We start from the raw sequence: 26,381 nt of genomic DNA on the forward strand, positions 1-26,381 counted from the left end.
GTGCAGTGGTATAAGTCATTATAAGATATTCTGAAATTAGTTGCCTTGGTTTGCCGCTCAAGTCACATAACCTTTTGAAGTTGTCTCCTTTATCAGTAAAATGGAAACAGTAATAGTGTTTACCTGGTAAGGTTGTAGTGAAGATTAAATGAGATAATTCATGTAAAACACTGAGTACAGAATCTGGCACATGGTAAGTACTCAGTAAATGTTGGCTACTATTTTTTAACCACGGTAAAATTCAGAGAACTTTTTCACTTTAACACACAATCTGTTTACACAGAGAATTCAGGTTACTTCCTGATTCTAATGACTGAATTACTGTTCTGTGATAGAAGGAACCATATTTGAAGGAAGTTTTCCAGGCTGAGGGAACAGCAAATGCAAAAGTCATGAGAAGGCCTCCCCAAGGAGGCCAAGCGATGAGAGTGCATCAGAGTGTACAAGTGAAGTCAGAGATAGAGGGGCAGATTTGTTTAGGGCCTTGCAGGTATAGTAAGCAGTAAGACTTAGGCTTTCCTTCTGAGTGAGATGGCAGCCACTGGAAGGCTCTGACCAGAGGAGTGACATGATGCTACTGATGTTTTAAAACGCTCACTGGTCCACACTTTCCCAGCCCTAGTACCCCCTTGGTAAATTTCTGATTATCATTCAGAGCTCAACTCATATAACTCGAAAAGGAAAGAATCTTTCCTGAATAATTTAAGGTAAGTCAGGTCCATCACTCTCCTAGGTTCTAGTTCTTGTTACCATGCATTACAGTTGTAGTAAAATAGTTGAATAACTTCATAGTCTCCTCCGTTAGAATATTAACACCATAAAGACAGGGATTGTATCTCTCAAAGATATTTCCCCAGTGCAGTGAATACATGCATGTATACAGGAGCTAACTTAATAACTATGTACCAGACTTCTTTTAAACTTCAGTTGGAGGTCTGGTGCAGTTTTCCTGCTATTCCTTCTCCCACCTTCCACTGTCTACCCCTTATGTCATGTTTTAAGTTATAAGTTACTAAGTGTAGGAGTTATAAATAAAAATAGCAAACTTTAGTATTTTTACCATTAAAAATCTTAAGTTTTCTTGATAAACCATTTTCAACAGTACAAAAGTATAGCTTATTTAAAATTTCTGTTTAGAGATGATCTTTTTGAATGTCTAAATTAGTGTTAATATAGGCAGCATTACCAAAAATAAGTCATTTTATCAGAATTCAAATTGATATGTATTATCTCAAGTTGGTGTTTTTTAGCTTGAAGTATGAAACATTTTTCTGAAACTCTCCCACATATTCCTTTTTCCCTCAGTATGGTAGATTTTACTGGTGTGTATATGTATATATATTATAGTATGTTTTATTGTGAAGAAGTATTAAGTGCTCTTAATAGAAATTTGTTAAATTTCTTTATAATTTCTCATTGGGGAGGTAGGGGAGGAGAAAAAAAATGACTTTGTGGTGTCACTGCCCCACTTCTTTATTTTTAATATCTGGAAATGATGACATGTCTGATTAATACAGCCTGAGTATACTAATCAGTATGAGGGAAACAGTATGAAGGAAAGTCTGGCATATAGACAGCCTACGCACTTAGCTATGATCCTTAAGGCTTAATTCTGGGGGGATGTGATTTATTTCTTGAAGGGCATTTCCAGGGAATTCAAGATTAACTAAACACATATGTTTTTATGTCTATCTCAATTCTTTAAAAAATCTTTCTGATCGCTTTTTTCCCCTTGGAGAGTAATAAAGTTTTTATTCACAATTTCTTGCTTGGGGATTTTTGGAGTTTTTTTGTTTTTTTTTTAAACACAGAGAATTCCAAAGAAGTTTCTCCTATGTAAAATGGATCTGAAGAACCTCCAAACATAAAGAAAGCTCTCTTTTGTTCTTTGGCTTGTGGTTCACCACACTTACTCCCATCCCAGTGTTGGGTGCCACTTTTCTTGGGGCTGCACTCTTGTTTTTATGCTCTTCCTCTCTGGAGGGTTTCACACATTATGTGCTCAACTATTTATAGCTTTTCATTCTATATATCATATATACCATAATGATAAGGAAATCTTTGCTTATGGACTTAAATACTGGTGGGTAATTACATCAGGGTCACACTTTTGTCATGTGAAAGAGCAGGTCTTAACACTGTGTAAGTATTTGCAGTTTTCTCGGTATATTACCTTCTTGTTCCATCTTTGCTTCTAGCACATTTAAGTCTGGGTTTTCTTTCTCAGTTTCTTTCATCACTGTCTGTCTTTTTTCCTCCAGTTCTGCCTCTGCAGTTGGCATGTAGCATCTGTTTGTCACTCTTCCCAGAGCTATTCCTTGTTCTCTATCCTTCTCGAGGGGACTTCCCTCAGGATAAGTAACGGTGGATATCTACCCTGTACTTCCTCTTAATCTTCATAGTTAATCATCAGTTTCTCATTTCTTCTAGTCATTTCTTTAGGCAGACTCTCTGTGGCCCCAGAATATTTACATTGGTCTAGTACATTTACTTCTTTAAACTTCTGTTTCATAAATGTGGATCATCTCATCTAAAACAAGACAAGAGATAATTTCCAGTAAATTGTGAAGTGTTTCCTCACAGTGCTCATGTTAGTACAAGGTGTTTATAACAGCTAATTCAGAACCTCCTAGTTTGTCTCCCTCAATTTTTCTCCATCCCCCTTTTTTCTATTATCTTGTTCTCTCTTATTCTTTTCCTTCCTCCCTCTTCTTTTACGTTTTTTTCTGTCTCATACCTTTCTCTCCCCATCATAAAAGAAAAAACTTTATGTAATTTATTAAAATTGTATGTCATTTCTTAAATTTAGAATCTGAGTTGCTAGCTTTATATTTTTTTTATCAGGGTATTTCAAAGCCTAATCAGGTTTTTATCCTTTTTTTCTTTTTTTGGCCACATCTCTCTGCATGTGGGATCTTAGTTCCCCCACCAGGGATGGAACCCATGCCCCCTTGCAGTGGAAGCACGGAGTCTTAACCACTGGACCACCAGGGAAATCCATAATCAGGTTTTTAAAGAAAAGATGTGATGAGCCTTTGCTATGGAAAAGATTATGCAAAATTATTTAATAATGTACTGTAGAGAAGGTGTTAGTCAGCAGGCAAGTTTAACAGAAGGAAGGGCTGTGCTCGGCTGATTACTTTCTTGCTTTAGTCTCCATATATAAGGCTACCAAATTCCCACCAGTTGAAGACAGATAGGAATTAAGCTAAAAGGACATTTTGGGATACCTGACTCCTGAAGTGAGAATGTGAAGTGTTGTGAATTCTCTGAAATTTCAGCTTATTTGGGTAGACATGCAGCTTAGTCTTGCTTTATTTAAATAACAGAATAAGTTCTCTGTAGTTGTTTAGAATCTTTTTTTTTAAGTAAGTTGGAAGTTGTATTCCAGCATTGGCAATGCAGTATGAAGAATTTAGAGGTTGCTCAGACAATTGCTTTTCTGGATGAAGACAAAGAACTGTGAGGGACTATAAATGAAACCCAGCTAGAGGAATTCAGTTTTTGTTTTTGTTTTTGTTTTTGTTTTGCGGTACGCGGGTATCTCACTGTTGTGGCCTCTCCCGTTGCGGAGCACAGGCTCCGGACGCGCAGGCTCAGCGGCCATGGCTCAGGGGCCCACCCGCTCTGCGGCATGTGGGATCTTCCTGGACCGGGGCACGAATCCGCGTCCCCTGCATCGGCAGGCGGACTCTCAACCACTGCGCCACCAGGGAAGCCTGAGAAATTCAGGTTTATAGGAAATTGTTCTGGGATGCCAGTGCTGTAGTGTGTTTGCTATTTGAGTATATAGCTGAGGTTATATGTGTTTAATCTTTCTGATAATTTAAAGAGATGAATGGGCTTTGGAGTGATCATGGCAGATTAAAAAACAGAACAAAACTGTGTGTTTTAGACCTGTATAATTTGGCTGTTTTGGATTGCAATTATTCATCCCTTGAGTTCCAAATATAAAGCTGTTACATTAAGTAATATTTAATAATATAATTTTGTTTGTTACTGTCATTTATATTTTTTTAAAATTTAGAATCATAATCAAGTTGTTATTTCAACTGTAATACAAATACATGATAAAAAGGGCACCACAAATGAGCAGGAGGATTATTTAAGAAATGGTGTTAGTACAATTGCTTAAATTTAAAGCTGCAACTCATAGCAGTCATCAATATATTACAGATGAATAAATGGTTAAATGAAAAGAAAAAAAATGGGTCGATTAAAATAAAAGACTAGAACAAAATAGAAATCAGTTTTGGTGTAGTGAAAGATTTTTTTCTGTTAGAAGTAGTAGAAGACATCTCAGAACAAACCAAAAAAAAAAAAAAGAAAAAAACGATTTTACTACTTAAAATGAAAAAAAAAAAACTTAGTAATTTTTTTTACCTCCTAGTCCAAATTAGAAGACACATTGAACAGAATAAAATTTAAATGGTTATGCTCCCATTAAAAATGATTGAGGAGAATAAATAAATAAAATATTTTGATAGACTCTTAGTGGAATAAAAAAAATATAGTTGTACATTTCATACACATAACCAAACATACACACACATGTGCACATACACACACACCCACATACAACCTTAATCTTAGAAGAGAGAGTGAGAGAAGAACACACCAAAATACTGCCTTTCAATAATGTTGGGAGTGGTGGTGTGGGTGATTTTCAAAATAATTTATTTTATTTTATTTTTAGTATTTTTGAACCTCTCTGAAATGCTTACTTACTTTACTTTAAAAGATATTTCTTTTCAAATTGCTTACAGGATGAAGTCTAAACACTTCCTAATTTGTTTCCAGCTTTTCTTCTCTGTCTTACTTTCTCTTACACAGTGTGTCTACCAGGGACTAGCCCAATGCTTTTTATAAAATTTTACAGAAATTTTAATGTGAATACCTTCAATTTGTTTGATTTCACAGCATGGCCCACCACATCTTATTTGTATTAGATACTGATGTATCACACATTTAGGTTTTCTGTCTAGCCCTGGAGGATATCCTTGCCTTGCATCCCTTGCTTGATAGGTGTTTTGGAGTTTGTGCTGTTCTCTTACAGATCTGTCACATAGTCTTCATCTCTTTTCCTTGGCTTTGGCTTCCCTTTTCCCTCTGCATATTCAAAGACAGTTTTCAAGAACATAATTAGGCCACCCCAGTTTACTGTATTCTTTCCAGTGTTTCTTTTACCCCATTTTAACCTTGTACTTCCAGTATAGCACTTATCACAGTTTGCATGTACTGTATTTTGTGCTGTGTATGTCTTTCTTTCCCAGTAGATGTTGAGTCCCTGATGGGCATATCTTATTCATCTTTGTATCTCCCACAGTGCTACGTTAGCAAATATTTATGGTCTTAAGTTGATATAAATAATAATTTGTCACAGTTTAAATCACTAGTCAGAAAGATGTTTTGGTTCTTTTTTTACTTATATGCATTTATTCTTGTTTGATATGTAATCCAAATGCACTGTCTTTTTCAAAAAGATCATTTATTTTTTACGTCTTCAAAGCAAAGAATATTAATTACAGAAAACTTACAAACATGTTTCTTTTGTTTTTTTTCCTATAAATAATTTTTGTTTTGGTCTAGTTTAAATCATATTGTATAGTTTATCCTTCTTTAATATTCATATAATGATTCATTCAACAAATAATAAGTACCTGCTGTTAAGCAGGGATTCTTTTAGAACTCTGGGGTTATAGCAGCAAACAAAATAGTAGAAAATGTCTGCTTTCATAAAGCTTGCAGTGTAGTTGAGGGAGACAATAAACAATAAATAAATACACACTAAGTAATATGATGGTAAATTATATATACACATATACCACCATTTCTTTATTCATTTATCTATCAGTGGACACTTAGCTTTCTTCCATAACTTGGATACTGAAGTAATGCTGCAGTGAACATAAGGGTGAATATATATTTTTGAGTTAGTGTTTTTGTTTTCTTTGGATAAAGACTCAGCAGTAGCATTGGTGGATCATATGGTAGTTCTCTTTTTAATTTTTTGATGGACCTTCATACTGTTTTCCATGGTGGCTGTGCCTATTTACCTTTCACCAACAATGCACAAGGGTTCCCTTTTCTCCACATCTTTGACAACACTTGTTATTTCTTGTCTTTTTGGTAATAGCCATTCTAGCAGGTGTGAGGTGATAACTCATTGTGGTTTTGATTTGCATTTCCCTGATGATAAGTGGTGTTGTGCATCTTTTCATGTGTCTGTTGGCCATCTGTATGTCTTCTTTGGGAAACTGTTTATTCAGGTCTTCTGCCCATTTTTTAATTAGGTTGTTTTTTGGTAAGGGCTGTAATCCCTAAGAAAAGGAAAACTCAAGAGGTGAGCTCACTCTGGCTTTCCAGACTGCAACTCAGGGAAATAGAGCCCACCGAGAGACCAGAGATTTAATGAGATGGTGGAAACAGTGATTGGAGTGCATGGCTGCTGAAACAGCTGGAATTGGAGGTACTAGAAAGGAAGGAGATACTTATAGAAGGACCTTCAAAAATTTCAACAGTGATTGTCAGATTCTTTGGCTAAATAGTGACCTCCACATGTGCAGGACAGGTCTTTTTTCAGAGAACAACTACTGGGACCTTTAACTCAGCAGGAGATTCTGAAGGTCACATGGTGCTGAGAGACAGAATTTCAACCAAGCAGATTGGAAAGACCTTGCTGAGCACCTTGGGTATTAGTTGAGACCCCAGAAAGTCTTATATTTTAGGGCTAAGGCTATTTTACCCATAGAGTAAGGGCTGTTCTAGACCTACTCCAACAAAGCTTAAAACTAAGCTTCAACAGAATCATGTTGAATTGCCATACATTAACTTCCTGCCAGAATAAAACACACTTTGAAGGAACTTCAGACACTCAACAACATAGTACCCACAGTGTCCAGTTATATAAAAAATTATTAGACATATGAAGAAGAAGGAAAATGCAACTCATCTGTAGAGGAAAAAACAATAGGAACAGACCCAGAGATGACAGAGATGTGGAATTAGCAGGCAGATATTAAAAATTATCTCTGGTAAATGGGACTTCCCTGGTGGTCCAGTGGTAAAGAATCCACCTTCCAATGCAGGGGACGCGGGTTCAATCCCTAGTCAGGAAACTAAGACCCCACATGCCACGGGGCAACTAAGCCCGCGTGCCACAACTACTGAGCTCGCGTGCCTCAACTAGAGAGCCTACATGCCACAACTACAGAGCCCACACACTCTGCAGCCTGTGTGCCACAACTAGGGAAGAGAAAACCTGCATGCCACAACTAGAGAGAAGCCTGTGTGCTGCAACAAAAGATCCTGCTTGCTTCAACAAAAATCTTGCATGCTGCAGCTAAGACCTGACACAGCCAAAAAATAAATAAATAACTTAATTAATTAATTAAAATAAATAAATAAAAATTATCTCTGGTAAATATTTTCAAGGGTGTAAAGGAGAAGATGGGCATGATCCATGTGCGCAGGTAGGGCATCTCAACAGAAGTGGAAATCTAAGTAATTATCAAATGAAAAATCTAGAACAGAAATATTCAGTATCTGAAATAAAAATTCACTGAATAGGTTTAATAGCAAATTGTAAACGGCAGAAGAAAACTTAAGTGAACTGAAGCACAGAGAGAAAAAAGAGAGGAAAAAAAATGAACAAGCCTCAGTGATCCATGGGCCACTATTGAGTGGTAGAATGTTTGTGTAAATAGAGCCCAGAAAGAGAAGAGAGATTGGAGCAGGAAAATATTTGAAGATAGTAGTTGAAAGATTTCCAAATTTGATGAAAATTCACAGACCTGTGGTGGTCAAGAAACTCCAAGTACAGTAAACACAAGGGAAGCCATACTAACGTATCAAGTCAAACTGCTGAAAACCAAACATAAAGAGAACACCTTAAAAGTAGCTAAAGGGAGGGAAAGACATTGCATTATAATAGGGGAACAATAATAGGAATCACCACTGATTTCTCATCAGAAGTAATGGAGACTAAAAGACAATGGAATATATTCTTTATAAAGTGCTGAAAGAAAACAAAAATCAACCTGGAATTATAAATCCAGCAAAAATATCTTTTAGCATTGTAGGCAAAATAAAGACGTTTTCAGATGAGCAAAAGCTAAGAGGATTCATCACCATCAGAATTCACTACTAGTAATACTAAAGTAAGTGTTTCAGGCTAAAGGAAACATACCAGTCAGAAACTCAGCTCTAAATGAGGAAATGGAGAGGGCCAGAATTGGTCTTTATTTAGGTAAATATAAATAACATTTTTCTTATTTCTTATCATCTATAAAAATTCTATTTAAAATTGCCTCTTTAAAACAAAAATGTTAATATATTGTGAGATAAAGTAAAAAACATGGGACAGTAGCACAGGATAGTAGGAAGGTAGATTGAATCACATACTTGTAAGATGATGCAATTGTGTAATATTAACTGAAGGTAGACTGTGATAGATTGAGGATATAATATAACAGATCTCTAAAGCAATCACTCAACAAAGTGGTATGGCTAAAAAGCCAATAGAGATGATAAAATGGAATACTAAGAGACACCAGATGAAGCAAAGCCAACCATATTAATATTTACCTTAAATGTAAATGGACTAAACACTACAGTTACAAAGCAGAGATTTTCAGACTGAATAGAAATGCAAGACCCAACTATATACTGTCTCCACGAGATGCACTGTAACTATAAAGGTCAGACTAGGTGTAAAAGGAAGGAAAAAAGACATACTGGTAAACACTAATGAGAAAGTTGGAGCAGCTCTATTAATATTAGACAAAGTAGTCTTCAAGACAAAGAGCATCACCAGTGATAAGGAGGGACATTTCACGATGATAAAAGAGCCAATTAATCAAAAAGACCTAGAAACCTAAAACACGTATTTGTGTTGTCATGTAATGGAGCTTCAATATACATGACACAGGAACTGATGAAAGAAGAAATAAAAGTAAATATTGTAGTTTTGCCAGTTAATAACCAAGGAATTAATATATTTTAGGTTTTTATAGTAAACTTCAGAGGATATTATGTTACCAACCTTTTCTTTTCCCAGTGTCATCTTGCTCACTAAATTTTTATCTGAACTTGAGTTCCTTCACTTATTTACGTTAGTTTATTCACTGTTCTAATGGACATTAACTCTCTAATTTTGCAGTTAGGTGTTTCTCTTACCTGGTATTGGTAAATAGTGAGTGTATAGGTTTGTAATAAGACAGACCTACATTTGAACTCTGGTTCTTTTTCTAGATTTGTATTTCTTTGTACCTCATTTTATAAGCAATGTATATAAAATACTATGTATTTGCACTTAGTATGTGATAACATTATTACCTGGGAGAGTTTTTGTTTTGTTTTAGTATTTTTTTGCTTTGTTTTGGACAGAGGTGATTAGATCTTTCTTGTTGCTCACTGCACATGCTGTTAAAGTTCAGTCTCTACTTCCTTCCCAAATAGAGAATAACTATTTGTCATCCCTTCTTGCCTCTAGAGGCCCAGGTACTGAAGTTCCAAAAACCAGGCTCACTGTGTTTTCTCCAGTTTCCCAGGTAATCAGCCTGACAGTGCATTGCCCCTGCTGTGGTTTTAGGGACACTATGTTTCTTCTGTTTGGGATTTAAGACCTAAGGGACTAATGATGTACAATAGTCAGTAGTCAGTGAATTGTTGAAGGACTCCTTAGAGCCTACTCTTTAGGGAAGATGTAGAGAAAGATTAAGTCTCAGTCATAACTGTACCAGGGAAGAAGGCAGGATCGAGGAATATTGGTTCTCTTTTTAATATGTGAATTATTGAATATGAGGATTAAACTCTATGCTGTTATTACATGCAGTAGACCTTGGTGCTAGTTCATTACTGGAGAAATAATAAAAATGAAAGAAAAACTGACAAATTGGTTTGGTTGAGTAAAAGAATATTGATAACTATCATTTACCTGAGCTATTTAGCATTTGTGTCTGAATACTTTGCCAGAAAACAAAAAAAAAGCATATCATTAAATTTGGGTCAAATTAAAGCTATAATCAAATAAATCTTACGTGCCATGCAGTTCAGCTAGTGTGTTCTCAGACATCCAAACTGGTGCTCAGATTATATGGACATTGACTCATAACTTAAAATGTTTAGTGGAAAAGATAAAGTATTTGCTTTAGAATAGTCCTTGCATTCACTTGTGCCATCAGGAGGAAGCAATCACAAAAATCCAGAGTATGTGACATTATCAAGTCAACTGTCCTGGACTTGGACTCTTCAAAAAGTGAATGTCATAGGGGAAAAATGGAAGAGACTGTTCTAGATAAAAGATAGAAGAGCCACTTAAAGTATATGAATCTGGATTTGATCTGGTTCTGGGATAAAAGCTATACTAAGATATTCCTGAGATAATTAGGGAAAATGTGAATGTGGGCTACATGCTATCTTGTGGAATTATTATTAATTTTCTTAGGTGACATAACGGAATTGTGGTTATTTAAGAGATTGTGCTTATTCTTAGGAGATGCATGCCGGACTCTTTAGGGATCAAGTGTCTTAGTGTCTACAACTTTTAAATGGTATAGCAAAATGCATGTGTTATATATACTATATATGTGTGTATATATTAAGAGAAAATAAATTTGGTGAATAATTATTATTGAATCTAGGTGAAGCATATATACAGTTGTTGGTTGTAGTTTTTTAAAAATTTTCTTTGCTTTGACTGTTTTTATAATGAAAAGTTTGGTAACACCTCCATGCATTTAGCAATTTAAAAAATATCTTCAAAGAAGAAATGATGATGAATATTAGAAAATAGTAAGAACTGGCTGATAATGAAAAGATTCCCTGTTAGAACTTATAGATGTAGCTAACTGGTACTTAATAGAGAAATTTGTAGCTTTCCTCGCTTGTATTAGGAAAAAAGAAGGATTGAAAATTAATGAGCTAAGCTTTCAGTTTAAGATGGAAAATGAACCACAGAATTAACCCAAAGAAAATAGAAGGAAAGAAGTAATAAAGGTAAGAATAAAAATCAATTGAATAGAAAACCAAGATATGATAGGATCCAACATCAGAGTTCGTTTCTTTGCAAAATCCTGTTAAATGGTCAAGACTCAGGAATGATGAATCAAGAAAAAAGTAGACAGAAATAATATTAGCGATGAAAAATGAGATATAACTATGGATGCAGCAGAGATCAAAGTAAGGGAATTTGTAAGCAACCTTGATGTCAGTAAATTCGAAACATTAAATACAGTAGATAAATTTTTTTTTAACTTTAAATTACTTCAATAACAGAAAAGCTGGTTGCCCTTTAACCATTAAGGAAGTTGAATCTGTTCTTCAAAAATTGCCTACAAAGAAAATACCAGCTCACAATAGTTTTAGAAGTGAAATCTACCAAATATTCAAGGAACAGATCATTCCAATTGTACACCAATTTGGAAATTAGAAAAAGAGAGAATACTCTGTGGTCATTGTAAAATATGTTAAACTCTTTGGGTACTGGCTGGACCTATTGATGCAACCTTTTTTTTTTTTTTAATTTATTTATTTTGGCTATGCCAGGTCTTAGTTGCGGCATGCCGGATCTTTCGTTGCAGGCTCTTTGTTGCGGCGGGCGAGCTTTCTCTCTCTAGTTGTGGTGCATGAGCTCCAGAGCGTGTGGGCTCTGTAGTTTGCAGCACATGTGGTCTCCAGTTGAGGCACACAGGCTCAGTAGTTGTGGCACGTGGGCTTAGTTGCCCCGCAGCATGTGGGATCTTAGTTAGTTCCCCCACCAGGGATAGAACCCATGTCCCCTGCATTGGAAGGCGGATTTTTTACCACTGGACCATCAGGGAAGTCCCCTATTGACACAGCCTTAACAGAAAAAAAGCAGAAGCGATGGTATGAGACTTTAGAGAATAGTTCTTAAAAGGTGCTGCAGCTTCTTCCTTACTCTGTCTGTTGGATTACTCATTCTTGGAATAGCCAGCTAATTATCATGAGGACACTCAAGGCTATGGCGGAACCTCTGTTTGAGGAGGTGAGGCCTCCCACCAACAGCATGTGATTGGGCCATCTTGACAATGGATACTGCAGCCCCTGCTGACATCCTGACTGAAACCCCATGAGAAATGCTTAGACCCCACCCAGCTAAGCCACTCCCAAGTTCCTGACATACAGAAACTGTTAGAAATGTTTGTTGCTTTAAACCACTAAGTTTTTAGGTAATGTATTACACAGCAAATAACTAATATATACTGTTACTCATTTTGTGAGGCTAGGATAATCTTGGCACCCAAATCAGGTAGAATATTTAAAAATAGTCTTTAATTTTACTATACCACTCAAACATAGGAACAGAATGTCCAAAACAAAAATAAGAAGATTGAAGCCAAAAATGTTTAAAAAGGTTGAGTTTTACAGAGTACAAAGTTAGTGCATTAGCAAATCTATTCATATAAATGACCACTTTAACATGCAGGAAGACTATTTATCTGTGATGCAGGAAAAGAATTTAATAACATTCAATATCTGTTTATGATAAAACTCTTAACAATCTAGGAATAGAACTTTCTTGACTTGTTAAAGTGTATCTACAAAGAAACTACAAAAAACATACCTATTAGTGAAAAAGATTTAAAATATACTTTTTAAAATCAGAAACAAGATGGTGATGTTTCTTATCACTCTTATACACATTGTACATTCAGAAATAAAGAAAAAAATAAAATGAGTTAAAGTTAGGAATAATTACAAGGAAAAAGCAAATTTACGGGTTAATTTGTATAGAAAACTCAATCTACATAAAAATTACTGAAATTATTAAAATAATCTAGCAAGAGTCATTTGCATTTGCCTATACAATAGTAATTTTATCTAAAAATTTATATACAAGTATAAAATTTAATTTAAAAACATATTCAGTAACAAAACAAATAGGTACTTGTAAATAAATCTAATAAGAAATGTGCCAACCTTTTAATAGATTTTAAAACCTTATTGAAAGATTTAAAATAATTTAGACCTAAATAAATGGAGAAACTTACCATGTTTCTTTAAAGAGTACTGTGAAGATTTTTTTTCATTTCTTACCAAATAGTTCTACAGATTCAATGCAATTTTAAACAAAATAGTGTTTTTCAAAAAAACACACTAATTTTAAGCTTTTTGTGGAAGAGTAGTCAAGGTGCTCCTAAAGAAGGACAAAGTTAAGAACTTGAAATACCAAATGCCAAGGCTAATTATTTATAATTATGACTACAGTATTTATGGCACAAGGGTTCCAATTTCTCCATATCCTTACCAAGACTTGTTGTTCTGTTTTGTTTTTTTGTTTTGTTGATAGTAGTTATCCCAATGGCTGTGAGATGGTACCTCATTTTTCAACCTATGGAATTGCTCCAGCACTGTTTGTTGAAAATCTGTCTTTCCTCCATTATTGCTTTTGCACTGTTGTCAAGTCAATTGAGGGCTTCCCTGGTGGCTCAGTGGTTGAGAGTCCGCCTGGTGATGCAGGGGATATAGGTTCGTGCCCCGGTCCGGGAAGATCCCACGTGCTGTGGAGCGGCTGGGCCTGTGAGCCATGGCCGCTGAGTCTGCGCGTCCGGAGCCTGTGCTCCGCAACGGGAGAGACCACAACAGTGAGAGGCCCATGTACCGCAAAAAAAAAAAAAAAAGTCAATTGAGCATGTTTGAATGGGTCTAGTTTTAAGGTGCTCTGTTCTATTTCATTCATCTATGTGTGTTATCACTCTGCCAGTATAGTCGTAATCCCAGCTTCATAAAATGAATTGAGAAGTTTTCCCTCCTATTCTATTTTCTGGAAAAGACTGTAGAGTTGGTGCTAGTTCTTAAATGTTTGGTAGAAATCTCTAGCGTTTCTGAGCATTTAAATAAAAGTTTATTTAATTCTAAAATTTTATTAATTTTGTGTCAGCATAATGAAAGTGAAAGGATAAGTCACGAACTGAGAGAACATGGTTGCCACATAACTGAAAGATTAGTATTTGAAATATATAAAGAAGTCCTCCAGATTACTAAGAAAGAGAAACAAGTAAATAGAAATTTGGGCAAAAAATGTAATCAGGCATTCCGTAAAAAGGAGACATGTTTGTTTATTTATTTATTTTTGGCTGTGTTGAGTCTTCGTTGTGGTGTGCAGGCTTCTCATTGCGGTGGCTTCTCTTGCTGTGGAGCACAGGCTCTAGGCACGTGGACTTCAGTAGTTGTGGCACACAGGCTCAGTAGTTATGGCTCACGGGCTCTAGAGTGTAGGCTCAGTAGTTGTGGCGCATGGGCTTAGTTGCTCTGCGGCATGTGGGATCTTCCCAGACCAGGGCTCGAACCTATGTCCCCTGCATTGGCAGGCAGATTCTTAACCACTGTGTCACCAGGGAAGCCCTTGCTTTTATTATCTTAATTGGCACCCTTATAGGTATTTTCGATTTCTTTTCATTCTAGACAGTGTAGCTGTTTCATGTGTTTCTATTTACATTAATTATTCTGGTTGCTTGTTTACTTTAACTTTGTGCTGTGATGTTCACAAAGTCCTTAAACATGCCTAATTTCAACTGCAGCAGCTTTAGAATCAGATGAGTTTTTGACCCTCACTATTTGATTTCATAAAGTTTCTCTTTTGGTTTGCAGGAGCATAAAGACCAAAATAAGATTTGGGGAGGGTAGGATTTTAATTAAATTAATATTGTATTTCATAGACATTATGACTTGAATATAGGAAGAGGGTAGGTATTACAGCTCTCCAGACAGATCATTGCCTTTTATACTGGACCAAATCAAAAAGGTGTTCCTGATAATTTAGTCCTTAGAGTTTATGTTAGAATATTGTTAGGAACTATACCTTCAAAGCCTACCCTAACAATACAGTATATTCTGTTCTTAAAGCCCTTACCAACACTCTAGCATTGATTCTCCCTGGGGTTGTGGAAGTAGTCTTTCTTACCTGTGCTTCTAGATCATTATTTCACAGCTTGAGATACTGGTTTCTCAAGATGATCCATGAGAGTAAAGTATCTTTGTTAAGTTAGTTGGGAAATGCTGCATACTGTAGCCCTGTTTCTAACCCACTCTAAGATGGAGACAGTGCATGGTAGCATGTTAAGGTGCATGAACAGTCCTGTATTATAAGGATGGGGGAACCTAGAATATGTTTAATTTTATTTAACTCAACAGTTCCTAAATTTACTTGAATATTGGCCACTTTTCACATGGGATACCTATTTGTATTAGGAGGAACAGTCCTCACAAAATGCAACTCTAGAAAAAATACCAGCAATATGTCACTAATGTCTACTAACCTTACAGTTCTCAGTTCCAGATGACTGGCTGCTAACATTTTCATACTCTTTTTTACTTGACAACTACCTTCTCCCTGTATTATGTTATAATCACTGTATTATGTTATAATCCCTTATTGACTACAGCACATAAATGGTTTATCATCTGTGCCTGTGATTCTTGGTTTTAAGTGAAGGGCAACAGGCTATTAGCTTAGTGACTTGTTTTGCTAGGGACAGATATTGGGATACTGATCCCTTCATTGTCCTAGGAAGATCTAGAAAAAGAATTATTCCACATGAATCATGAAGACAGTCTACCCAAGAGATTGATAGTTTCATATACTTTTTAAGGAGTAAATATAATTAAAGAGTAACAGATGACCTGTTTGGTCTCTGCTTGCTTACCTCTGAAGCCATCATCAAACGTACTTATATTCTTTTAAGCATAGCCCAGGAGACATACTGTGCCATACACCTGTGCTATCCAGTACACTAGCCACTAGCTACATGTGGCTATTAAGCACTTGAAATATAGCTAAATCATATTGAGATGTGTTAAGTAGAAAATACATACTGGATGTCAAAGATTTAGAAGTATGAAAAAACAATCTAAATTATTTTAATGATTTTTGTATTTAAATACTGAGGTGGTAATTTTTTTCTCTCTTAATGGCTTTATTTTTTTATTAAAAATTTTTTTATTGGAGTATAATTGCTTTACAATGTTGTGTTAGTTTCTGCTGTACAATGCAGTGAATCAGCTATATGTATACTATATCCCCTCCCTCTCAGACCTCCCTCCCACCACCTCCCCCCATCCCACCCATCTAGGTCATCACAGAACACCGAGCTGAGCTTCCTGTGCTTTATAGCCATCTATTGTACACATGGTAGCGTATATATGTCAGTCCTAATCTCCTAATTTGTCCTACCCTCCCCTTCCCTGTCCTGTGTCCACATGTCCGTTCTCTATGTCTGCGTCTCTATTTCTGCCCTGCAAATAGGTTCATCTGTACCATTTTTCGAGATTCCACATGTGTGTGTTAATATACGATATTTGTTTTTCTCTTTCTGGCTTACTTCACTCTGTATGACAGACTCTGGGTCCATCCACATCTCTACAAATGACCCAATTTTGTTCCTTTTTATGGCTGAGTAATATTCCATTGTATATATGTACCACATCTTTATCAAGAATATTCTAATGATTTTTATATTGAAATACTGGTGGTAATTTTTTGATGTATTACTTATAAAATATTTAATTAAAATGAATTTCATCTGTTTTTTACTACTTACTGTGACTGCTGGATAATTTAAGATTACGTATGTGGCTTGTATTATATTGCTATTAGTCAGTGAGACTGTAGATAATTTTCCCATGCACTGACAGATCTTCAAGAACTGAACCTCGTTATTTAGGTTTTTATAAAGCTTTCTGGCCCAGGGAAGAATTCTGTTTTTGTTTTGAAAACTTTTGACCTAAGATCAAATGATCCTTCATTCTGTAAGTCTCTTTGAAGTATCCCAAGAAGAGATTATTACCAGACGTTCCTTTATGAAATCATGCTTTAGGCATAGAAAGATGAAAAATCTAGATGTTTCTAACTGTATCATTAATAAATTATTTTACCTATTTGAATTGATAACTATTCTGTCTTTAAAATATATCAGTATCTTCCTTTCTAAAACATCTGAGCATTGAATATCTTTGATCTCCTTGGATGATCTTCTACTTTATAGATTGGAACACTGTTTTTAGGTTAGGCTCTCTGCTTTTGGTTCTTTTAGTGCTTTGGGGGAAATAATTTTAGTATTAACTATCAAATTGGTTTTTACCTTTCTGACAAAAGTCCTTGATTCTTGAGCTTAAATGGCAGACAGTAGGACATTGAACTTGGTGGCTTCGTTTTTTGAACAGATATTGAAATACTGAACGCTCTACAGCCCTAATAAAATCTAGAAAAGGGTAGTAGTAAGTCATGTCTCAAGAAGGCAGTATACACGAGGGTCACTTCAAGTACAATTTTAAGAAATATTCTTGTAGCCGTTTATATGAACCATTAGCATAGTTTCTGATCTGCACATCAAGCATCACTGCCTGCATCTGCCATCTTCAAGGAAGTCTCATTTTAAGTTCAGTCCTCTATAGCCATTCTCACTTTGGTTTCCTTCTTTTAGAATCTCAGTTAAGCATCTAGTAATGACTACCACAGGTTACTATAATGCTTTTTAGTTTAAAAAGACTTACACAGGGCTTCCCTGGTGGCGCAGTGATTGAGAGTCCACCTGTCGATGCAGGGGACACGGGTTCGTGCCCCGGTCCAGGAGGATCCCACATACTGCGGAGCGGCTGGGCCCGTGAGCTGTGGCCGCTGAGCCTGCACGTCCGGAGCCTGTGCTCCGCAACGGGAGAGGCCACAACAGTGAGAGGCCCGCGTACCACAAAAAAAAAAAAAAAAAAAAAAAAGACTTACACGTATGTCACCTATTGATCACACATAAGGTACCTCCAAAGAAAATGAAGTCACTTACCTTTATCTCTGTTTTTCTCAATTTAAAGATCTGCCTTCTCTCTGATCCTGCTTTTTCATAAGGTAACATAAGATATGAAGCTGCATGGCTGTGTAACTCTTTTTCTGAAACTATGCAGTAGGGGGAGAAGAATAGTTTACCCCACTGGGCTACCCACATGATTCTGTCCTCTGCATAATTTAGTTTGTTTTTGAAAGTTAAATATGTTTATTATAAAAATTCAAACAAAAACAGAAAGTGTAAAAAGTTTTTTTTTTTAAGTTTGAAAAGAAAACAGAGCCTCTCAAAAATCTCATCTCCCAAAGAAAATGGAGTCACCTTTATAGATGGGTCTCTATGCGCATGCACTTGTCTCATGTTTCACTTCGTTATTTTTATGGGCACTGTTAACCTGTTCTGTTTGGAACCTGAGGCTGCCTCTGCAGATCAGCACTAGAGGGCATTGAAGCCCAGCGAAGAGGATATGGCTTGGGAGCTAGTCAAAGCCTTCATCCAGCCCACTTACCGGCAATACCTAATGTTTTTTGGAGAAGTAAGTTCCCAAGTGATGAGACTAGGGCACAGTTTTTCTTCTTAATTAAAATGTCAGTGTAAAATAGAGGCATTATTATCAGTTAGTATTTTTTACTGGATAATGGGGCAGTGTGTGACTACCAAATGTAAAATAGATAGCTGGTGGGAAGCAGCCACATAGCACAGGGAGATCCATTTGGTGCTTTGTGACCACCTAGAGGGGTGGGATAGAGAGGGTGGGAGGGAGGGAGACACAAGAGGGAAGAGATATGGAGATATATGTATATGGATAGCTGATTAACTTTGTTATAAAGCAGAAACTAGCACACCATTCTAAAGCAATTATACTCCAATAAAGATGTTAAAAAAAAATCAATGAGTGACCTTGCACAAGCCATTTAATCTTTTTGATCCTTAGTTTCCTTACTATAAATGAAAAAGGATTTGACTATTTAGTTTCATTTAACATTTATTAGCAATCCATTACTTGCTTGTTGTTGCAGTATGGCTTTTATATAAATCATCTTGTTTAATCTTCACAAAAAATTTTGGAGGTATCATTCCTCAAGAAAAAACTGTTCATCTAAGTAAGAAGCATATCGCTGGTAGTGGCAAAATTGGAGTTCCTTCTTTCAAAAACCACAGTATTGGGACTTCCTTGGTGGTCCAATGGTAAAGAATCTGCCTTACAATGCAGAGGACGTGGGTTCAATCCCTGGTCAGGGAACTAAGATCCCACATGCCGCGGGGCAACTAAGCCAGCACGCACCACAACTACTGAGCTCGGGCGCCTCAACTGGAGAGCCTGCACGCTGCAAACTACAGAGCGCATGCACTCTGAAACCTGTGCACCGCAACTGCAGAGCCCACATGCCCTGGAGCCTGCATGCCACAGCTAGAGAGAAGCCCATGCACTTCAAAGAAGAGCCCGTGCGCCACAACGAAAGATCCCGCGTGCCGCAACTGAGACCCGACGCAGCCAAAAATAAATAAAATAAATTAAAAAATAATAAATAAATCTTTTTAAAAAATATTTTTTTCCTGCTACATGTATCATGGTGTTTCTTACTACATAAATTTCTTTGAAGGAGTCTTTTTAACTTTAAAAAGTATATTTATGAGCAAATGCTTTCCTTTTATTTGACTGCACATTTGAATCCTGTTGACTATTTGAACTTTTATTATCAACCTGAAAATCTGCATTGAAAAAAAATTGGGCAAATGCATAGATTGAGACTAAAGAGAACAACCAGTATTGTTCAGTACCCTGCCTCCCCAAAGTACAGATTTTTACAGTCCTTTTAGAGCAAATTTTAATGGTAAAAGTCAGCATTTGGAACAACCAGCTCATATAATGAAAGATGCCTGTATGTGGAAGAACAGCAAAAAAAGGAAAAATAACTCATTAGAAACTTTTTATGAAAATGAGTCATTATAGTCTAAACTTTGTAATACAGTCATCCCTCATTATCTTTGGAGGATTGGCTCTAGGACTCCCCTCGGATACCAAAATCTGCGCCACTGAGATCCCTAATACAAAATGGCGTAGTACAGTTAGCCCGCAGATACTGAGGGCTGACTGTACTACCAACATGATTTTTCAGTATCACTCAGTAGACATTGGTTATAGTGGATGATCTTAAGTATTCTATATAGTCCTCTCATAGAATTTAAGTCCTTCAGAGTTTTATCAACATCAGAAGGTTTCTAGGTCTCAAACTATTCTCTCAGCTTTAGGACCTACATGGTCAGTTTGCTTTTCTTTCGAAAAGGAGCTACTAAGTACTCCCACTTTCTAAACGTTTTTTTGAAAAATTTCAGTTGTGTACAGGAGGAGAGAAAATGCAGTGAACTCTCCTGTCCTTATTCAGCCTCAACAACTAGTCTCTAGCTAATCTTATTTTTATATAACCCAATCTATAACCCTCCATTGATTATTTTGAAGGAAATCTCAAACATCATATGATTTCATCTGTTAATAAATATAGCTCTATGATTAACACACACAAAAAATAGTGATTCCTTAATATTTGCAAGCATACAGTCAGTGCTCAAATTTCCACATCTCATTTTGTTTTATTTTTTCCTTTACAGTTTGTCTGAATCAGCATCCATACACTGCTGTTGGTTGATAATCTCTTAATCTGTAGATGTTCTTCTAAATTTTTTCTTGTAGTTTTTGTATTTGTTGAAGAAGCTGGATCATTTGTTCTCGGGATTTTCCCACAGTCTGGGTTTTGCTGGTTTCATTCCCATGGTGCTATTTAGCATATTTTTCTTCCCCTCTTTTTCCTGTATAGTGGTGGTTAGATGTATATATGGTTCAATATGCAGACATGGTTCAGTATTTCAGCAAGAATATTCCCTTTCACTCTTATGGAACATACTTCTTATACTATACTGAACTAGATACCATAATGTTACTCGAGGGAGCTGTTTTTCTGTTGAGGGCCACTGAGACAAAAGTCATTCTAGGTCTCATTCTTTTCTTTGTTTTCTGTTTTCCCCCGCCCCCATTTGACTTTCAGGTTAAGAATGGTTGGGAGGAGACTATTCACCCACCTGTTGATTGTTCCTGTATTATTTAGTTAAGGATGTAGAAGCCACATGACTTCTGAATAGTAATAAATACAGCTTACCTCTTAACAGCTTTTCCAATCTCTCTAGGCTTCCTGTGGTACATATAGCCACCTTTCCTACAGGAAAAATTCAGCTAGAGTTATTATATCGAATTCTTGGTATATCTTTGCCCTTTATACTTAGGCTTCGATGAACATTCTGCAAAGACTTGATGTAACAATCAAGTGATGCTTACAACATCACAGTTTTCTGGATTTTTGAACCAATTCAACACAAGGAAGGCCATATTCTCATCCTGGGAGAGAAAAAGCAGAGTCAGTATCAGTTACACATGAGTAATATCTTTGCCTTTAACTTTCAAGAGTTCTGGAAAGTCATCTTCCTGCAGACCACCTCTGAATCTGTTTTAATACCTTTTGACTTGTATGGGTCTGATATTTAGTTTGCACCAAGGACTATGATCTGAATACTTTTCCCCACACTCCCATCCCTACCTTGCCTTCCTTTCTTTCCCTTTTCTTCCCTCTATTCCTCCTTTTATTGATCACACATTTATAACTGCCTAATATGCACCAGGAAAAGTGATTTTAAGAAACAGATTAATAAGACATAGGCCTTATCTTTAAGGGAAAGGGGGGACTGCTGGGACCTTTAGTTATCTATATGAAAGAAAAAAAGCTTATATCACATGCAGAATCCAGGGAGATTTAACCCCTTAAATGTGAAAAGCAAACATTAAAAAAAAAAAACCTCTGTGGCCTCATGATAAGGAAGACTTTATTTTTTAAAGGAAGACTTAAGACACCAAAAACACTTCTCATGAAGAAAAATACTAATAAATTTGACTATATTAAAATAAAAACTTTCTGTAAAACAATGAATGCCATAAAACGAAAAACAAGTTGCAGCTGGGGAGAAGATATATGTAATTCAAATAATTGGCAAAGGATTAGTATCCAAAGTATAAGTGGGCTCCTCTAAGTAATACATATATATAATATTGGCAAATAACCAAATAGAAAAATGTGTAAAGGATATGAGTAGGTAGTTCACAGTTGAAAGATTAATGGTCATTAAACATGTAAAGATGTTCAGCCTCACTAATAGGGGAATGCATATTAAAACAACAAAATATTTCACACACATGAGATTGGCAAAAGTCTGTCATTACCACATTTTGGAGAGGATAGGGAGAAATCATTCTTATGCACAGTTCATGGAGTGTACTTTGAAGGCAGTTTAGCAATAATTAGAAAGTTGAAGATCAACATTCCAGAATTCCCCTGCAAGGTTTGTCTATGTATGTTTCTGTATGTGTCTATCTGAGGAAAAGTCTTGGCAGTGTGTATAGTAAGATCTGTGTGCCACATGTTTGTTGCAATATTGTGTGTTTCAAAAATAGAGCTGGAAATACCATAAAAGTCCTTCAGTGAGAGAAGGTATAAATAAAAAGTGGTATGTTCAAATAATGGGATACTATATGTATTACTTTGCTAGGGCTGCCACAACCAAGTACCACAGATGAGGTAGCTTAAACAACAGGAAATAATTTTCTCATACCTCTGGAGGCTAGAAGTCCAAGATCAAGGTTTCAGCAGGGTTGATTCCTTCTGAGGGGTATGAGGGAAGGATCTCTTTTACAGGGCATTCTCCTTGGCTTGTAGGTGGCCCTCCCCTTATGTCTCTTCACATTATCTTCCCTCTATGTATTTCTCTGTGTTCACCTTTCCCTTTTTTATAAACACACCAGTCATATTGGATTAACGTCCCTCAAATACTGATTAACATTTTGACTTGATTGCCCCTATAAAGACCCTATCCCCAAATAAGGTCACATTCTGAGGTACTGAGGGTTAGGACTTCAACATATGAATTTTGGGGTGGGAGAGATACAGTGCAACCCATCACACTATGTAACAGTTAAAAATGGATAAACTAGAATGAATCAAAGCAGATAAACTTCTAAAGCCTATTAGGTAAAAGGAAAAAAAAAGATAGAGTGATAATATGCATCATAACTCCATGTCTATAAAGTAATTTAATTTATAATTTAACAAAATTATAATAAATATATATAAGTTTATATAATATATATATTTTATATATAATATATGTATTATATATATATTTTATATATTATATATATAAAATATATATATATTTATAATTTCCTTCCATGTCTATAAAGTAAACAAAACTGCTTTATATAGTTTATGAGTAAACTCAACATCTGTAGTAAAAATCTCAACATTTATGGGAATGGTAAACAGCAACTTCTGGATAGTTCTCACCACTGAGAAAGGAATGGTGAAATGCAATTGCAAAAGGACCATAGCAACTTCAGTTTTATCCGTAAAGTTTTCTTCCTTAAGGGAACAAAGGCGTAATGTTCAGATTTGTTCAAACTGGTTGGCAGGTACATGAGTGTTATTAATATTCTTTGTAACTTTGCTATATTCCTGCAACTTGATAATTTAAAAAATAATAAGAGAAAAGAAAATATTAGTGAATGGAATAATGTCACTAAGTTGAAAAGTTAATTTTAATAATATAATCAGTAATTAAATCATAGGCAAAAGTTATAGAGTAGTGACAAGAGTTAATTCTGGTTGAAATTAGTTTTTATGTTCAGAGCAACAAAATGAATTTTATGATAAAATTAACAAACGTTTATAATACAGGCATACCTTGGAGATATTACAGATTCGATTCCAGACCACTGCAATAAAGTGAATATCAGAATAAAGTGAGTGGCATGGATTTTTTGGTTTCCTAGTGCATATAAGAGTTATGTTTACAATATACTGTAGTTCATTAAGTGTCCAATAGCATTGTGTCTAAAAAAAAAAGCAATGTACCTACCTTAATTTAAAAACACTTTATTGCTAAAAAATTCTAACCATCACCTAAGCTTTCAGTGGGTCATAATGATTTTGCTGGTGAGGGTCTTGCCTTGATGTCGATGCTGCTGACTGATCAGGGTGGTGGTTGCTGAAGTTTGGGGTGGCTGTGGCAATTCTTAAAATTGCAGTAAAGTTAGCCACATCGATTGACTCTTCCTTCCAAGACTGATTTCTCTGTAGCATGCAGTGCTGTCTGATAGCATATTACCTATAGTAGAACTTCTTTAAAAATTGAAGTCAGTCCTCCCAAACCCTGCCACTGCTTTATCAACTAAGTTTATGTAATATTATAAATCCTTTGATGTTATTTCAACAATCTTCACAGCATCTTTACCAGAAATAGATTCCATCTCAAGAAGCCACTTTCCTTGCTCATCCATAAGAAGCCACTCCTCATCCATTCAAGTTTTCTCACGAGATTCCAGCAATTTGGTCACATCTTCAGGCTCCACTTCTAATGCTGGTTCTCTTTTGCTATTTCTACCACCTCTGCATTTACTTCCTCCACTGATGTTTTGAACCCCTCAAAGTCATCCGTGAAGGTTGGAATCAACTTCTTCCAACTCGAATCATGAATGGAATCTAGAGTGGTAAATCCTTTCCAGAAGGTTTTCGATTTACTTTGCCCAGGTTCATCAGAGGAATCACTGTCTGTGGCAGCTATAGCCTTACAAAATGTATCTCTTAAAGAATAAGACATGAAAGTCAAAATAAGTCCTGATCATGGGCTGCAAAATGGTTGTGTTAGCAGGTGTGAAAGCAACATTAATTTTGTTGTACATTTCCATCAGAGCTCTTGGATGACCAGGTATATTATCGATAAGCAGTAGTATTTCGAAAGGTATCTTTTTTTTTTTTTTTTTGAGCATAGATATTCAATAAACCGTGCTATAAACAGACGTGATTCCATCTAGGCTGAGTAGATTTCGCATAATTCTTAAGGGCCCTAGGATTTTCTTAGTGGTAAAATGAGCATTGGCTTCAACTTAAAGTCACCAGCTGCATTAGCCCCTAACAAGAGAGTCAGCCTGTCCTTTGAAGCTTTGAAGCCAGGCATTGACTTCTCCTCTCTAGCTATGAAAGTCTTAGATGGCATCTTCTTCCAGTATAAAGCTTTTTTGTCTACGCTGAAAATCTGTTGTTTAGTGTAGCCACCTTCATTATTGATCTTAGCTAGATCTTCTGGATAACTTGCTGCAGCTTCTACATCAGCATTTGCTGCTTCACCTTGCACTTACATGTTATGAAGGTGGCTTCTTTCCTGGAACCTCATGAGCCAACTTCTGCTAGCTTCAAACTTTTCTTCTCCTTCATCGAATTGCAGAGAGTTAGGGCCTTGCTCTGGATTAGGCTTTGGCCAAAGGGAATGTTGTGACTAGTTGGATCTTCTTTCCAGACCATTCAGACTGTCTCCGTATCAGCAATAAGGCTGTTTTGCTGTCCTATCATTCATGTGTTCACCAGAGTAGCACTTTTAATTTCCTTCCAGAACTTTCCTTTGCATTTGCAACTTGGCTGACTGGTGCAAGAGGCCTAGCTTTGGGCCTGTCTCAGCTCTCTACATGTCTTCCTCACTTAGTTTAATCATGTTTAGCTTTTGATATTAAGTGAGGGACATATGACTCTTCCTTTCACTTAAACATGTAGAGGCCATTGTAGGGTTATTTATTGGCCTAATTTCAATATTGTTGTGTCTTAGGGAATAGGGAAGCCTGAGGAAAGGGTGAGAGATGGGGGATTGGCTGGTCAGTGGAGCAATCAGAACTCACACAACATTTATTGATTAATTTTGCCATCTTATATGGGCTCAGTTCATGGTGCCTCCAAACAGTTATAATAGTGACATCAAAGATCACAGTTCACCATAACAGGTATAATAATAATGAAAAAGTTTGAAATATTGCAAGAATTACCAAAATATGACAAAGAGACATGAAGTGAGCAAATGCTGCTGGAAAAATGGCACCTGTAGATTTGCTTGATGCAGGGTTTCTCATCAACCTTCAATTTATAAAAAATGCATTGTTTGTGGAGAGCAAAAAAGCAAAATGCAATAAAACAAGATATTCCCGTGTCCTTTGTAGAAAGCAAGAAGTTCACTTTTCATACCTGAAGAAGTTTGAACTTTTGAAGTGACTCATTTGTGGAGCATTGTGTTGGGCATGTTAGGGAACATCTCATATGTGACTCAACACATAGCATATATATGACTTTATTCTCTACAGTCTAGAGCAGTGGCTCTTAACTAGGTATGTATGATAGTAGGTGGGGCATTTTTGGTTGTTATAATGTCTCTTGACACTTAGTGGGCAGCATCTAGTAATGCAAAACATCCTGTAATGTATAGGACAAACTTGTAAAGAAGGATGCCAATAAATGTCAATGGCCCATTGAGAAATGTTGGTCTACAGGCTAATTTCCTTTCAAAGCAGATCACCTGAAGGTTCATAAAAGCAGATAAGAACTGTGAAACAGTAACTATTTTTAAAGCATTTTGGGTTATAAAAATAAACAGTACTTTCTTGATTAGTCACCGGTAGCATCAAAATGAATTTTTCTTTGTTTTATGATAACAATTATTTGTTTT

General features: G+C 36.1%; 1 protein-coding gene across 1 annotated transcript in view; it reads left to right on the top strand.

The window, feature by feature from the left end:
• RFX7 (regulatory factor X7) overlaps nucleotides 1–26,381 on the top strand; it is a 149,415-nt gene that overhangs the window by 16,687 nt on the left and 106,347 nt on the right. The gene's annotated exons all lie outside the window — the stretch shown is intronic.

This window comes from Globicephala melas, chromosome 2 (genome assembly GCF_963455315.2).
Source record: "Globicephala melas chromosome 2, mGloMel1.2, whole genome shotgun sequence".
NCBI lineage: Eukaryota > Metazoa > Chordata > Mammalia > Artiodactyla > Delphinidae > Globicephala > Globicephala melas.